This window comes from Phyllobates terribilis, unplaced genomic scaffold (genome assembly GCF_046119375.1).
Source record: "Phyllobates terribilis strain yellow unplaced genomic scaffold, ASM4611937v1 Scaffold_277__1_contigs__length_2500907, whole genome shotgun sequence".
NCBI lineage: Eukaryota > Metazoa > Chordata > Amphibia > Anura > Dendrobatidae > Phyllobates > Phyllobates terribilis.
In genome coordinates, this window is record NW_027363037.1 from 1,324,498 (window position 1) to 1,339,383 (window position 14,886).

The following is a 14,886-nucleotide window of genomic DNA, read 5'->3' on the forward strand; positions in this document are numbered from 1 at the left end:
ATAACTCCACCTCTTTAAACACAGCACCCTCACCCCCTGCTGTTCCCACCCGCCTCAACACCGTTGGAAGGGAGGAGAACCAATTAAGGCGGGGGGTGGGGTGGAACGAGCAGCTGTCTATGTAGCACCCTGAGGATTCGGCTGCTACAGGGGTATTGCACCTCAACCCAGAGGTGTGATATTCCACTCCCGGGTAAGGATGGAGTGTGGAACTGAGCTCGGTAGGCTGCATGCACTACACACATCCCATTTCCGAGGAACAGACCAACGGTACTCCCACTTAGAAATGTGCAGGTACGACCGAGTCTGTTCCTGGCTGGAGTGGGAGGGGGGTGGTACATCCCAAGTAGTGTAGGGGCAGATAGGGGGAGCAGCCTGGGTAAAGATAGGAGCTCATTGGGTGCTGGTCACCTGAGCTCACACATAGAGGGAGTATATAAGGTGGGCACCATCAAAGATCAGGGTCAGTCTTTGCAGAGGAGTCAGTCTGTCAGAGTCAGTAAGAAGCAGAGGTCCAGATGAGCCTGCAGAGAGAGAGTGGAGCAGAGAAGGAAAGACCCAGAGAAGGAAAAAGAAAGGACTCTGAGAACCCAAATTCAATCCCCGGGTGAAGAGTCGGCAATAGGGTACCGGATCCCAAACTGGTGGGGGCAAAATCACACCCTAGCCAGAGACCGGAGGCCGTGGGCAGCGTCTGCCACGGCCACCCACCACATCCACCCCGAAGGCAAACCACGTGGAGGGTCAGGGAACCCAAGGCCAAGGGTCTCCCAACAGAAGGCCCGAGGGAGCTGGACCTAGGTGGATCACTAGTGGGGACGGCCAGAGGAAAGGACAGAAGGAGAGCTCAGGGTCACGCTCCGGACTTGTTTGGGGGTTTGCTGAATCCAGGACCTGGTGGACGCAGCACGGCTCGGGTGGTCACTTGAAGCTGGAGTGACCGGAACATCAGCAGTGAGTAAATACCTTAAACTGCACAACCCGACTCTGTCTTCACTTAACATCTATGCTGCACCACCACAACCCCCATCCTCTGCACCTGACCCCCTGAGGCTATACCCCACCCGTTGGGGGTTATACTACCAAAAGCTGCACCAACACCATCAGCCTCAGCGGACCCTGCTGCAGCGGCGGCCATAGTGACCGCAATACAACGGGTGGCGTAGTCGACATTAAGAACTTTATAACATCTGTAGGACTGCCACATACTCTGAGCTTGACACCCTGGGCACGGACCGGGTCACAGCCACTCGGAAGACTACAACTCCCATCTGATCCGGCTCCGGATATTCCCCTAAAGAATATGGCCCAGGGGGCGCGTCAACTTTGGTGTAGTCGGCAGGATTACGTGCCCACAACAACCGGGTACTGCGTGCCTGAAGAAAAGAACGAGTTTACCTCAAAAAGAAGTCTCCTGCCGGTTCCGGAGGGTCCCCGCCATCGGACCCCATCACAGGTCGATTCCAGCCGGTTGTCCGCCATTAACAGCGTTTTCCCGCCATCTGCAGAGTTTCCCGCCACTGGGAGACGATTCCCGCCATTTCCAAAGGTTTCCCGCCTTGGAAGAGCGGACGCCATTATGGGCGTGCCAGAGGGTGGCAAGAGGCCACCTCCCATCGTGGGCCAGGACCGAAAATGGCGCCAAAAGTGGAAACCGCCCCCACCAACAGAGACTGTGATGCTAGAGGTGTCTGTCAGCGTGAAAGAACTGCCCCTGGAGCTGACAATCACCAAGAGGCCCCGGGACCGCCCTCGAAGTGGGAGGACTGAGAAGGAGAGAACAAAGATGGGTGTCGCTTGGAGGAGTCTGGAGCGAGCGCACCCGGAGGCAAGAAGCCTGGAGAAGAGTATCGGAGGAGCTTACCCGGAGATGGCGAGAAAGCAGAGCAGCACCGGCCCGTTGGCCAGGAGCCTGCTAGAAACAGAGGAGGGAGAGCAGAGCAGCACCGGCCCGCTGGCCAGGAGCCTGCTGGAGACAACAGAAGGAGAGCAGAGCAGCACCGACCCGTTGGTCAGGAGCCTGCTGGAAGCAACGACCCCACTAGGCCTAGTGGAGGTCCTAGCACAGCTCCCCCGAGACCGGGAGTGTGCGCAGACCGCTCTGGAGGGCCTCGCAAGGAGGATGGCCCGGGTGCAGCGAGAGACGTTGGCGGAGTGGAGCCGTGAGATGGCCCAGCAGACCGAGACCCGTCAGCGGAGCACGCCACCCGAGATGAGGAGACAGACCGCCTCTGAGGATGGCGCAGGAGGACTGAAGGCCGGAGACGGCGCCGAGAAGGGAGCCGAACGAAAGGAGGCAGGTAAAGGGGACGTCTCTACCCCAAACCGGGAAACCGCGTACCTGCCCCAGCTCCCCGTCGCAGAGCCCGAAGTATCCCCTGCCGTGCCCGTCGCTGCAACGTCACCGCCGCAGACTAGGCCTCAAACGGGAGCCGCGACCCCTGTGACGTCACACGCCTCGACCCCGAGCGTGACCAAGCAGGAAGTACCACCAGCCTGGTCGCAAGGCCTAGTACCCCCGGGCGCCGCAATACCAACAGCGCCCCCTACCTCCGCGGAGCCCCCGGCCTGGTCGCAGGGCCAAGTAGCCCAGGGTGCCGCCGTCCTTACGGTGCCCTTCACCTTCCAGATACCCCAGGCCTGGCCGCAAGGCCCGGGCAACCCGGGCGCTAACACCACTGCGCCCATAAGACCAAGAGTGCCGCATCTGGGAGAGGACCTGTTTATCCAACACACGTGCCCGGATGGGCAGCCTTTCATCTGGCCCCAGGAATATCATGAACTGGAACGGCAGAGGAAGGCTGGGGCCATGTGTGCACCCCTGATCCCGGCTCCAAAGCCCGTAAAGAGGATCTCGCCCCCGCTAGAAGAGGCCCAATTTGAGTGGGACCCCACCGGAGAAGATCTCATGGGGTTCACTCAGGAGACTCGGGCAGCTGCAGCGGAGCGTGCTGAGTGCTGCCGCCAACAACTCAAGGTCTTTGAGAGGGAGCGGAGAGAGAGGCGGGTCCGGGAACAGCAAGCTCAAATAAGGAGCGCGGAGCAGAAGAGCCGGGCCAGGAGAGACCCCCGTGCAGCGCATAGTCCCCGCAGCACCGGGACTGTGATCAAGTTTAACATGCAGCATGGGTGGGGCTTCATCCGAGACCACCGCACCCCAGGCGACGTCTTCGTGACCAGGAGAGACGTTGAGTCCCACCTACCGGAGGGACACAGAGGTCGTGACCTTTACATCGGGGATGAGGTCACCTTCACCCGGCACAAGTGTGCCAAAGGACCCTACGCCCTCCATGTGCATCGCCTGACGGAGGAAGAGCTGCGGTGTGAGGAGGAAGAACAAGAGGACCCGGACGGGTCTGAAGCTAAAGGTAACCACAAAGAAAGAGCAGGAGGACGCCGTCGTTAAGTACAGCAGAGTACAAGCTGTATATAGTTGCCCGTCGGGGCACAGTGAACTGTTGCTAATATAGTCCCCGTTGGGACCAGCAAGTGTGAACTGTTTACCCGTTTATCCCTTAAATCCCACTGACCGAGGACTGAGAGCGGTCATTCCTCCATAATACCTGGCCGAGGACTGAGAGCGGCCATATCCCCTGTATATAGTTGCGCGTCCTAAAGCGCTCCCTACTGGTTTTAAAGGAAAGCCACGAGTTTTTTTCAAGAAAAGACTGTCGCACTTTACCCGGTCACACGTTGCACAGTGACCGGAGGAGGAGCAGAGGCGACGAGAATGTTATTTGTATGAAAAGTTTTCTGATATATATATATGATATTTTATGTTTTTACTATGTTGTTTATATGAAAAAAAAAATTTGTATGTTTTGTGGTGTTTTGTTCTTACAGCCCGAGGACGTGCTGTGATTTACCAGGGGGGAATGTAGCACCCTGAGGATTCGGCTGCTACAGGGGTATTGCACCTCAACCCAGAGGTGTGATATTCCACTCCCGGGTAAGGATGGAGTGTGGAACTGAGCTCGGTAGGCTGCATGCACTACACACATCCCATTTCCGAGGAACAGACCAACGGTACTCCCACTTAGAAATGTGCAGGTACGACCGAGTCTGTTCCTGGCTGGAGTGGGAGGGGGGTGGTACATCCCAAGTAGTGTAGGGGCAGATAGGGGGAGCAGCCTGGGTAAAGATAGGAGCTCATTGGGTGCTGGTCACCTGAGCTCACACATAGAGGGAGTATATAAGGTGGGCACCATCAAAGATCAGGGTCAGTCTTTGCAGAGGAGTCAGTCTGTCAGAGTCAGTAAGAAGCAGAGGTCCAGATGAGCCTGCAGAGAGAGAGTGGAGCAGAGAAGGAAAGACCCAGAGAGGGAAAAAGAAAGGACTCTGAGAACCCAAATTCAATCCCCGGGTGAAGAGTCGGCAATAGGGTACCGGATCCCAAACTGGTGGGGGCAAAAGCACACCCTAGCCAGAGACCGGAGGCCGTGGGCAGCGTCTGCCACGGCCACCCACCACATCCACCCCGAAGGCAAACCACGTGGAGGGTCAGGGAACCCAAGGCCAAGGGTCTCCCAACAGAAGGCCCGAGGGAGCTGGACCTAGGTGGATCACTAGTGGGGACGGCCAGAGGAAAGGACAGAAGGAGAGCTCAGGGTCACGCTCCGGACTTGTTTGGGGGTTTGCTGAATCCAGGACCTGGTGGACGCAGCACGGCTCGGGTGGTCACTTGAAGCTGGAGTGACCGGAACATCAGCAGTGAGTAAATACCTTAAACTGCACAACCCGACTCTGTCTTCACTTAACATCTATGCTGCACCACCACAACCCCCATCCTCTGCACCTGACCCCCTGAGGCTATACCCCACCCATTGGGGGTTATACTACCAAAAGCTGCACCAACACCATCAGCCTCAGCGGACCCTGCTGCAGCGGCGGCCATAGTGACCGCAATACAACGGGTGGCGTAGTCGACAGTAAGAACTTTATAACATCTGTAGGACTGCCACATACTCTGAGCTTGACACCCTGGGCACGGACCGGGTCAAAGCCACTCGGAAGACTACAACTCCCATCTGATCCGGCTCTGGATATTCCCCTAAAGAATATGGCCCAGGGGGCGCGTCATCTACCCTTAGCAGGAGGGCTGCTGATTACTTACCTCTCCTGCTGCTGCTGGCTGTCCAGCAGCAGACTGAAGGTGGCTGCTGCTGTGCGCAGGTATATAAAGGCTCAGAGCCTATTATGAAACGCGCAGCCAGCGTTCCATTGCCACATTCCATCTACTGCAGGCAGGATACCTGGCTGGCTGAATGTCGCTGAGAAGCTCACAGAGACCGCCATAAGCAACAGTTTAACAGAATGCCACAGACTAATCAACCAAACTTTTTGGGTTGGGTTCTCTTTTATAGTCTGCAGGCATTAATTGAAAGAAGTCAGTGTTCCAGCAGAGGGAGACAACGTTTCAGAAAAGGCATTGTAGCAAACCAAAAAAGAAATTTTAAGCGCAGCAGAGTAACCAGCGCACATACCTGTTAGCTCAGGTGAGTTTAAAAGGCTGCTGTTGATAACAAGGGCATTTGCTAAATAGATGGTGTGTGTGCAACAATATACTGAAAGGTCAATTATATTGTGCAGCTTATCTCACCACCTGTAGTTATTTAGGTGAAAGCTCCAAAATGCTTGCCTAATATGTCTGTTTATCCAAAAGGAAGTAAAGAGGGAGAGCTAGAAAGATAGCATTGCGTTACATTACATGGCAATGCAATGCACAGTTGCTGAAGTTGAACCAAAATGAGCTTGTCATCTGGCTTCTGCAACTTTGAACATGAAAAATCCAATGAGGAGAAGAAAAGCAAAGCCAAAGAGTCCATCCCAAAATCCGACAAACGAGCAAAATGAACAAAAAACATTGAATTCAATACTTTCTGATTTTAGAAACTGCATTAAAGAAGGGGTGCACCGGTCCTGGAGATACTGCAATACCAGGTCAATGCGTGGAGTGGACAGAGCAAGCTCTTTTTCCATCTCCCTGTTCTAAAAATGCATTTAATATATGGTCCCCAGATAGGGGACGTATCAGATATTAAACTGATAAGAACAGATACTACACTTGATCTTAGCCAAAAGGCCGAGAAGCGATAACCAGAATTGGTTTCGAACTACGGAGCCACCCAAGGATCCTGAAGAGTCCATTTGTGGAGATGAGCTCCTGGACTCCCGTTAAGAAGACATGTTGTCAACCTCTAGATCCCTTACATGCCTGCACTTTTCGGCTTGCTGCTGCTGCAATCCACGCGTTTTAGATCTGCATAACTCCACCTCTTTAAACACAGCACCCTCACCCCCTGCTGTTCCCACCCGCCTCAACACCGTTGGAAGGGAGGAGAACCAATTAAGGCGGGGGGTGGGGTGGAACGAGCAGCTGTCTACCCTTAGCAGGAGGGCTGCTGATTACTTACCTCTCCTGCTGCTGCTGGCTGTCCAGCAGCAGACTGAAGGTGGCTGCTGCTGTGCGCAGGTATATAAAGGCTCAGAGCCTATTATGACACGCGCAGCCAGCGTTCCATTGCCACATTCCATCTACTGCAGGCAGGATACCTGGCTGGCTGAATGTCGCTGAGAAGCTCACAGAGACCGCCATAAGCAACAGTTTAACAGAATGCCACAGACTAATCAACCAAACTTTTTGGGTTGGGTTCTCTTTTATAGTCTGCAGGCATTAATTGAAAGAAGTCAGTGTTCCAGCAGAGGGAGACAACGTTTCAGAAAAGGCATTGTAGCAAACCAAAAAAGAAATTTTAAGCGCAGCAGAGTAACCAGCGCACATACCTGTTAGCTCAGGTGAGTTTAAAAGGCTGCTGTTGATAACAAGGGCATTTGCTAAATAGATGGTGTGTGTGCAACAATATACTGAAAGGTCAATTATATTGTGCAGCTTATCTCACCACCTGTAGTTATTTAGGTGAAAGCTCCAAAATGCTTGCCTAATATGTCTGTTTATCCAAAAGGAAGTAAAGAGGGAGAGCTAGAAAGATAGCATTGCGTTACATTACATGGCAATGCAATGCACAGTTGCTGAAGTTGAACCAAAATGAGCTTGTCATCTGGCTTCTGCAACTTTGAACATGAAAAATCCAATGAGGAGAAGAAAAGCAAAGCCAAAGAGTCCATCCCAAAATCCGACAAACAAGCAAAATGAACAAAAAACATTGAATTCAATACTTTCTGATTTTAGAAACTGCATTAAAGAAGGGGTGCACCGGTCCTGGAGATACTGCAATACCAGGTCAATGCGTGGAGTGGACAGAGCAAGCTCTTTTTCCATCTCCCTGTTCTAAAAATCCATTTAATATATGGTCCCCAGATAGGGGACGTATCAGATATTAAACTGATAAGAACAGATACTACACTTGATCTTAGCCAAAAGGCCGAGAAGCGATAACCAGAATTGGTTTCGAACTACGGAGCCACCCAAGGATCCTGAAGAGTCCATTTGTGGAGATGAGCTCCTGGACTCCCGTTAAGAAGACATGTTGTCAACCTCTAGATCCCTTACATGCCTGCACTTTTCGGCTTGCTGCTGCTGCAATCCACGCGTTTTAGATCTGCATAACTCCACCTCTTTAAACACAGCACCCTCACCCCCTGCTGTTCCCACCCGCCTCAACACCGTTGGAAGGGAGGAGAACCAATTAAGGCGGGGGGTGGGGTGGAACGAGCAGCTGTCTACCCTTAGCAGGAGGGCTGCTGATTACTTACCTCTCCTGCTGCTGCTGGCTGTCCAGCAGCAGACTGAAGGTGGCTGCTGCTGTGCGCAGGTATATAAAGGCTCAGAGCCTATTATGACACGCGCAGCCAGCGTTCCATTGCCACATTCCATCTACTGCAGGCAGGATACCTGGCTGGCTGAATGTCGCTGAGAAGCTCACAGAGACCGCCATAAGCAACAGTTTAACAGAATGCCACAGACTAATCAACCAAACTTTTTGGGTTGGGTTCTCTTTTATAGTCTGCAGGCATTAATTGAAAGAAGTCAGTGTTCCAGCAGAGGGAGACAACGTTTCAGAAAAGGCATTGTAGCAAACCAAAAAAGAAATTTTAAGCGCAGCAGAGTAACCAGCGCACATACCTGTTAGCTCAGGTGAGTTTAAAAGGCTGCTGTTGATAACAAGGGCATTTGCTAAATAGATGGTGTGTGTGCAACAATATACTGAAAGGTCAATTATATTGTGCAGCTTATCTCACCACCTGTAGTTATTTAGGTGAAAGCTCCAAAATGCTTGCCTAATATGTCTGTTTATCCAAAAGGAAGTAAAGAGGGAGAGCTAGAAAGATAGCATTGCGTTACATTACATGGCAATGCAATGCACAGTTGCTGAAGTTGAACCAAAATGAGCTTGTCATCTGGCTTCTGCAACTTTGAACATGAAAAATCCAATGAGGAGAAGAAAAGCAAAGCCAAAGAGTCCATCCCAAAATCCGACAAACAAGCAAAATGAACAAAAAACATTGAATTCAATACTTTCTGATTTTAGAAACTGCATTAAAGAAGGGGTGCACCGGTCCTGGAGATACTGCAATACCAGGTCAATGCGTGGAGTGGACAGAGCAAGCTCTTTTTCCATCTCCCTGTTCTAAAAATCCATTTAATATATGGTCCCCAGATAGGGGACGTATCAGATATTAAACTGATAAGAACAGATACTACACTTGATCTTAGCCAAAAGGCCGAGAAGCGATAACCAGAATTGGTTTCGAACTACGGAGCCACCCAAGGATCCTGAAGAGTCCATTTGTGGAGATGAGCTCCTGGACTCCCGTTAAGAAGACATGTTGTCAACCTCTAGATCCCTTACATGCCTGCACTTTTCGGCTTGCTGCTGCTGCAATCCACGCGTTTTAGATCTGCATAACTCCACCTCTTTAAACACAGCACCCTCACCCCCTGCTGTTCCCACCCGCCTCAACACCGTTGGAAGGGAGGAGAACCAATTAAGGCGGGGGGTGGGGTGGAACGAGCAGCTGTCTACCCTTAGCAGGAGGGCTGCTGATTACTTACCTCTCCTGCTGCTGCTGGCTGTCCAGCAGCAGACTGAAGGTGGCTGCTGCTGTGCGCAGGTATATAAAGGCTCAGAGCCTATTATGACACGCGCAGCCAGCGTTCCATTGCCACATTCCATCTACTGCAGGCAGGATACCTGGCTGGCTGAATGTCGCTGAGAAGCTCACAGAGACCGCCATAAGCAGCAGTTTAACAGAATGCCACAGACTAATCAACCAAACTTTTTGGGTTGGGTTCTCTTTTATAGTCTGCAGGCATTAATTGAAAGAAGTCAGTGTTCCAGCAGAGGGAGACAACGTTTCAGAAAAGGCATTGTAGCAAACCAAAAAAGAAATTTTAAGCGCAGCAGAGTAACCAGCGCACATACCTGTTAGCTCAGGTGAGTTTAAAAGGCTGCTGTTGATAACAAGGGCATTTGCTAAATAGATGGTGTGTGTGCAACAATATACTGAAAGGTCAATTATATTGTGCAGCTTATCTCACCACCTGTAGTTATTTAGGTGAAAGCTCCAAAATGCTTGCCTAATATGTCTGTTTATCCAAAAGGAAGTAAAGAGGGAGAGCTAGAAAGATAGCATTGCGTTACATTACATGGCAATGCAATGCACAGTTGCTGAAGTTGAACCAAAATGAGCTTGTCATCTGGCTTCTGCAACTTTGAACATGAAAAATCCAATGAGGAGAAGAAAAGCAAAGCCAAAGAGTCCATCCCAAAATCCGACAAACAAGCAAAATGAACAAAAAACATTGAATTCAATACTTTCTGATTTTAGAAACTGCATTAAAGAAGGGGTGCACCGGTCCTGGAGATACTGCAATACCAGGTCAATGCGTGGAGTGGACAGAGCAAGCTCTTTTTCCATCTCCCTGTTCTAAAAATCCATTTAATATATGGTCCCCAGATAGGGGACGTATCAGATATTAAACTGATAAGAACAGATTTTTTGATTGAAGCTGCATCCAAGGCACTGAAAAATGTGACCGAAGTCACACCAAAACAGCGCACGAGGCGAGGATTCATGTGGACCCTTCCCGGAGGAGAGGGTCCCCAATAAACCATCCCCATCCCTCCGAGCCAGAAGGCCACAGCGAGGGTCAGGGATCTCCGATGCTCTCCCTAGCCGAAGCCGGAGAAGAGCCGTTTTCGTGCTCCCAGCTTCCATCTAGGCTGCCACCCTAGTGGAGCTGGAGCCTGTGTTGGTTTCTCAGCCCAAAGCTGACCGGACCTCCGACCGGGTTTATAAAAATTCCCCTTCCTAGCCCGGAGGCCAGGAATAGGGGGGGTTGCTCAGAAAGTATGATTGGCAAAGGTGCGGCGTGCTACGAAGCCAAGTCTTTCTGGGGTTCCCAGTCCCAGTAAGCTTGGACTCCCACCAGGGCGCCTACTCCTGGGGCACATTGCTCCAAAGCCCTCACACTTACCCAGCCTAGTGACTTCGATCCTGGAGGGCCATGTTTTCCATCAGATAACTCTATGAGCCACCTGGCGTACTAACAAGTGCACCAAACCAGTGTGTAATATGCATCAATTTACTAGGGCAGCCCAAGGACAAAACTGCCTTTTCAAAAGATACTACACTTGATCTTAGCCAAAAGGCCGAGAAGCGATAACCAGAATTGGTTTCGAACTACGGAGCCACCCAAGGATCCTGAAGAGTCCATTTGTGGAGATGAGCTCCTGGACTCCCGTTAAGAAGACATGTTGTCAACCTCTAGATCCCTTACATGCCTGCACTTTTCGGCTTGCTGCTGCTGCAATCCACGCGTTTTAGATCTGCATAACTCCACCTCTTTAAACACAGCACCCTCACCCCCTGCTGTTCCCACCCGCCTCAACACCGTTGGAAGGGAGGAGAACCAATTAAGGCGGGGGGTGGGGTGGAACGAGCAGCTGTCTACCCTTAGCAGAAGGGCTGCTGATTACTTACCTCTCCTGCTGCTGCTGGCTGTCCAGCAGCAGACTGAAGGTGGCTGCTGCTGTGCGCAGGTATATAAAGGCTCAGAGCCTATTATGACACGCGCAGCCAGCGTTCCATTGCCACATTCCATCTACTGCAGGCAGGATACCTGGCTGGCTGAATGTCGCTGAGAAGCTCACAGAGACCGCCATAAGCAACAGTTTAACAGAATGCCACAGACTAATCAACCAAACTTTTTGGGTTGGGTTCTCTTTTATAGTCTGCAGGCATTAATTGAAAGAAGTCAGTGTTCCAGCAGAGGGAGACAACGTTTCAGAAAAGGCATTGTAGCAAACCAAAAAAGAAATTTTAAGCGCAGCAGAGTAACCAGCGCACATACCTGTTAGCTCAGGTGAGTTTAAAAGGCTGCTGTTGATAACAAGGGCATTTGCTAAATAGATGGTGTGTGTGCAACAATATACTGAAAGGTCAATTATATTGTGCAGCTTATCTCACCACCTGCAGTTATTTAGGTGAAAGCTCCAGAATGCTTGCCTAATATGTCTGTTTATCCAAAAGGAAGTAAAGAGGGAGAGCTAGAAAGATAGCATTGCGTTACATTACATGGCAATGCAATGCACAGTTGCTGAAGTTGAACCAAAATGAGCTTGTCATCTGGCTTCTGCAACTTTGAACATGAAAAATCCAATGAGGAGAAGAAAAGCAAAGCCAAAGAGTCCATCCCAAAATCCGACAAACAAGCAAAATGAACAAAAAACATTGAATTCAATACTTTCTGATTTTAGAAACTGCATTAAAGAAGGGGTGCACCGGTCCTGGAGATACTGCAATACCAGGTCAATGCGTGGAGTGGACAGAGAAAGCTCTTTTTCCATCTCCCTGTTCTAAAAATCCATTTAATATATGGTCCCCAGATAGGGGACGTATCAGATATTAAACTGATAAGAACAGATACTACACTTGATCTTAGCCAAAAGGCCGAGAAGCGATAACCAGAATTGGTTTCGAACTACGGAGCCACCCAAGGATCCTGAAGAGTCCATTTGTGGAGATGAGCTCCTGGACTCCCGTTAAGAAGACATGTTGTCAACCTCTAGATCCCTTACATGCCTGCACTTTTCGGCTTGCTGCTGCTGCAATCCACGCATTTTAGATCTGCATAACTCCACCTCTTTAAACACAGCACCCTCACCCCCTGCTGTTCCCACCCGCCTCAACACCGTTGGAAGGGAGGAGAACCAATTAAGGCGGGGGGTGGGGTGGAACGAGCAGCTGTTTACCCTTAGCAGGAGGGCTGTTGATTACTTACCTCTCCTGCTGCTGCTGGCTGTCCAGCAGCAGACTGAAGGTGGCTGCTGCTGTGCGCAGGTATATAAAGGCTCAGAGCCTATTATGACACGCGCAGCCAGCGTTCCATTGCCACATTCCATCTACTGCAGGCAGGATACCTGGCTGGCTGAATGTCGCTGAGAAGCTCACAGAGACCGCCATAAGCAAGAGAGAAGCACAAGAGGGGGGCTCCGAGGGGGCTCCTACCGGCCGGGCCCCATACTGGAGTCAGGGCAGTCATGCCCTGATGGCGGCCCTGCTGGAGGCTGGAGGGGCCCCCTCTCCCCGCGGACCGGCTGAAAAACCCCAACGGCCCGGTCCTGGTCCGCGGACCGGCGGTTGGGGACCTCTGAACTAATTGACAACTCTGGAGTTGTTTGCACAAAAAACAATGAATGGGAACCGAGCAGAGCTGAGTGGCCAAACTGTGGTATTAGCCCAAAAGTATTGACTGGGTTAGATGCAGAAAAAAATTATTTTGAATTTGCAACCTGGTGGAGGTTAGTATAGATGGACTAATAGAACAAGTCCCACACACTGCTACAAGCCGAAGCCAAACATTTTTTTCAGAGCTAGATGCAGATAAAAATTATTTTGAATTTCCAACCTGGTGTAGGTAAGTATAGATGGACTAATAGAATGATGCTATGCCCAAAAGGTTTTCCTTCACTAAGTGCAGTAAAAAAATTTGCATTCTATACACAGGTGGTGTAGCTTGCAACACAGATAGGCTACTCCACTGACTAACACACACTGCAAGAGGCCAAAAAGGATTTGCTTTGCTAGATTTAGCCAAATGCTGTGAAAAAAACTTGCACAGCACTAGTACAGACCTGCCTGGCAAAAAGTGATAGGAACTGATGTAACCTAGTCCTCAAAAGGACTGCAATCACAACTATTCCCTACTCCCAAGCTATCTGTAGATTTGTGCGAAAATTGGCTTGAAATTATCACAAAGTATAGCGCACACAGCAACAGCAGTGCCGTCTAACACGCAGCTGCAGCAGTGAGAAAATGGTGGTGACGGGGAAAATGGCTGGGTCTTATAGGGCAAGGACATGTGACATACACTGCCAATGACACATGCCCTTGCTTGTGTGAAAAAAAGCAGTTCGCTCTGTGTGTGCGCTGCTGATAGGCTGACAGATTGCACCTCCCTACTGTAAATGCGGGAAAGAGAAAAAAAAATGGAGATCTTCATTATTTATGCAGAGATCCATCCCCTGCCCCTCCCCCCACCCCACTGTACACTCAAACTGCGTATTAACATTAATTTTCAGCATTACTGAGAAAAAATCCAGTTATGATTTTGGTGCACGAACAGTTATCGAACATAACCTCGAACAGCCGAATTTTTCTCAAATTGTTCGTGTTCGCCGAACGGCTCGAACACCGCCCAAAACAGCTCGAAGTTGAGATTGGCGAACAGTTCGAGTCGAACACCGCTCCTCTCTACTGAAAAGGAGTCAGCCAAGTCCTTGTGGCATAGCTGTGGCCTGGCCATACACTATTTGGCTAGCAGCCATCTCTCCCAACATACAGATGAGTTCTCATGTGTTCTGTGGGGAGGAGGGTAATCGCCTGCCTCTAAGCAATTTGTGCCTAGAGAACAAGGAGCGGGTATTTGAACTGAACATTTGTTAGGGCAGCTAGATTAGCCAGATATTAGCCCACTTTAATCAAACAGAAAACAATGGGACTTGTAATTGTGGTGCCCCTGATGGTTCAGTCACCACAGAGATAGTGCACCTCACCCAGAGGTGTGGAGTCTCCTTCTCTCAGGTGAGGAGTGTTAGAACCTTGCTCTTAGGTTTTTTCCTTTGCTGGTCACATGACCTTGTTGGCCTATATTATCCTGCTCCGCCCTTCTGGCTTTGCTGGACTTCATTGTATAACTACTTTCTAGCTAGCCTGTGCTCTGTATCTAACTCTGTTAGTTTGCTTGGTCTACGGACCTCTATGTTCTATATATTTTGTTTGTTCGTCTGTCTGCTACTATTTCTGTTAGGAGGTGTGCCATTTTCCTCCCAGTCCTTAGTACTTGTAGGGATTCCTTCCCCACATCTATAGGTCTCCGTACAGACTAGCTTAGGACTTTAGCAGGTCTGATCGCAGGATCAGGTTCCCTGTTACATCGTAGGGATTCAGCTGAGTTCTATCGTAGGGACAGATCTCCTCTCTTTCCTTAGCTCTGGTAGCAGAACATAACAGTAAGTCCAGCCTGCAAATTCTCTAAGGAAAGATTTTTCTGTTCCATCATGGTGTCGGTTCAGGATTTGGCTAAACACCTGCAGGGACTCTCTCTGGAGGTGGCCGAGCTCCGTCAGCACGTGAGTAACTGTCCTGGAGCACATTTCTTGGAGCCTAAGGTATGTTTGCTGGATTTATTTTTTGGTGAACACCGAGAATTTTTTTCATTTAAAAATGCTTGCTTATTGTATTTTCGTTTGAGACCCAAGTCCTCTGGGGATGAATCCCAGCGCATAGGGTTCATAATGTCACTTTTGCGCAAAGAGCCTCAGGAGTGGGCCTTTTCTTTGCAACCTAGTGATACATGCTTCAGATCAGTGGATAGTTTTTTTTCTGCTTTGGGACTATTATATGATGATCCTGACCGTGTCG

At 50.2% G+C, this 14,886-nt stretch overlaps 5 non-coding genes and 1 pseudogene across 5 annotated transcripts; all 6 read right to left on the bottom strand.

Annotated features, from left to right (window-relative positions):
* Window positions 1-5,903: 5,903 nt before the first annotated feature.
* On the bottom strand, window positions 5,904-6,094 carry LOC141220179 (U2 spliceosomal RNA). The gene has a single exon (XR_012288550.1). It is a non-coding gene; the product is annotated as a U2 spliceosomal RNA (small nuclear RNA).
* Window positions 6,095-7,203: 1,109 nt separating this feature from the next.
* LOC141220165 (U2 spliceosomal RNA) lies at window positions 7,204-7,394 on the bottom strand. Its single transcript, XR_012288536.1, has one exon. It is a non-coding gene; the product is annotated as a U2 spliceosomal RNA (small nuclear RNA).
* A 1,109-nt stretch (window positions 7,395-8,503) lies between these two features.
* On the bottom strand, window positions 8,504-8,694 carry LOC141220166 (U2 spliceosomal RNA). Its single transcript, XR_012288537.1, has one exon. It is a non-coding gene; the product is annotated as a U2 spliceosomal RNA (small nuclear RNA).
* A 1,109-nt stretch (window positions 8,695-9,803) lies between these two features.
* On the bottom strand, window positions 9,804-9,985 carry LOC141219612 (U2 spliceosomal RNA). Its single transcript, XR_012288069.1, has one exon. It is a non-coding gene; the product is annotated as a U2 spliceosomal RNA (small nuclear RNA).
* Window positions 9,986-10,509: 524 nt separating this feature from the next.
* LOC141219731 (U2 spliceosomal RNA) lies at window positions 10,510-10,625 on the bottom strand (annotated as a pseudogene).
* Window positions 10,626-11,734: 1,109 nt separating this feature from the next.
* LOC141220257 (U2 spliceosomal RNA) lies at window positions 11,735-11,925 on the bottom strand. The gene has a single exon (XR_012288626.1). It is a non-coding gene; the product is annotated as a U2 spliceosomal RNA (small nuclear RNA).
* Window positions 11,926-14,886: the final 2,961 nt, after the last annotated feature.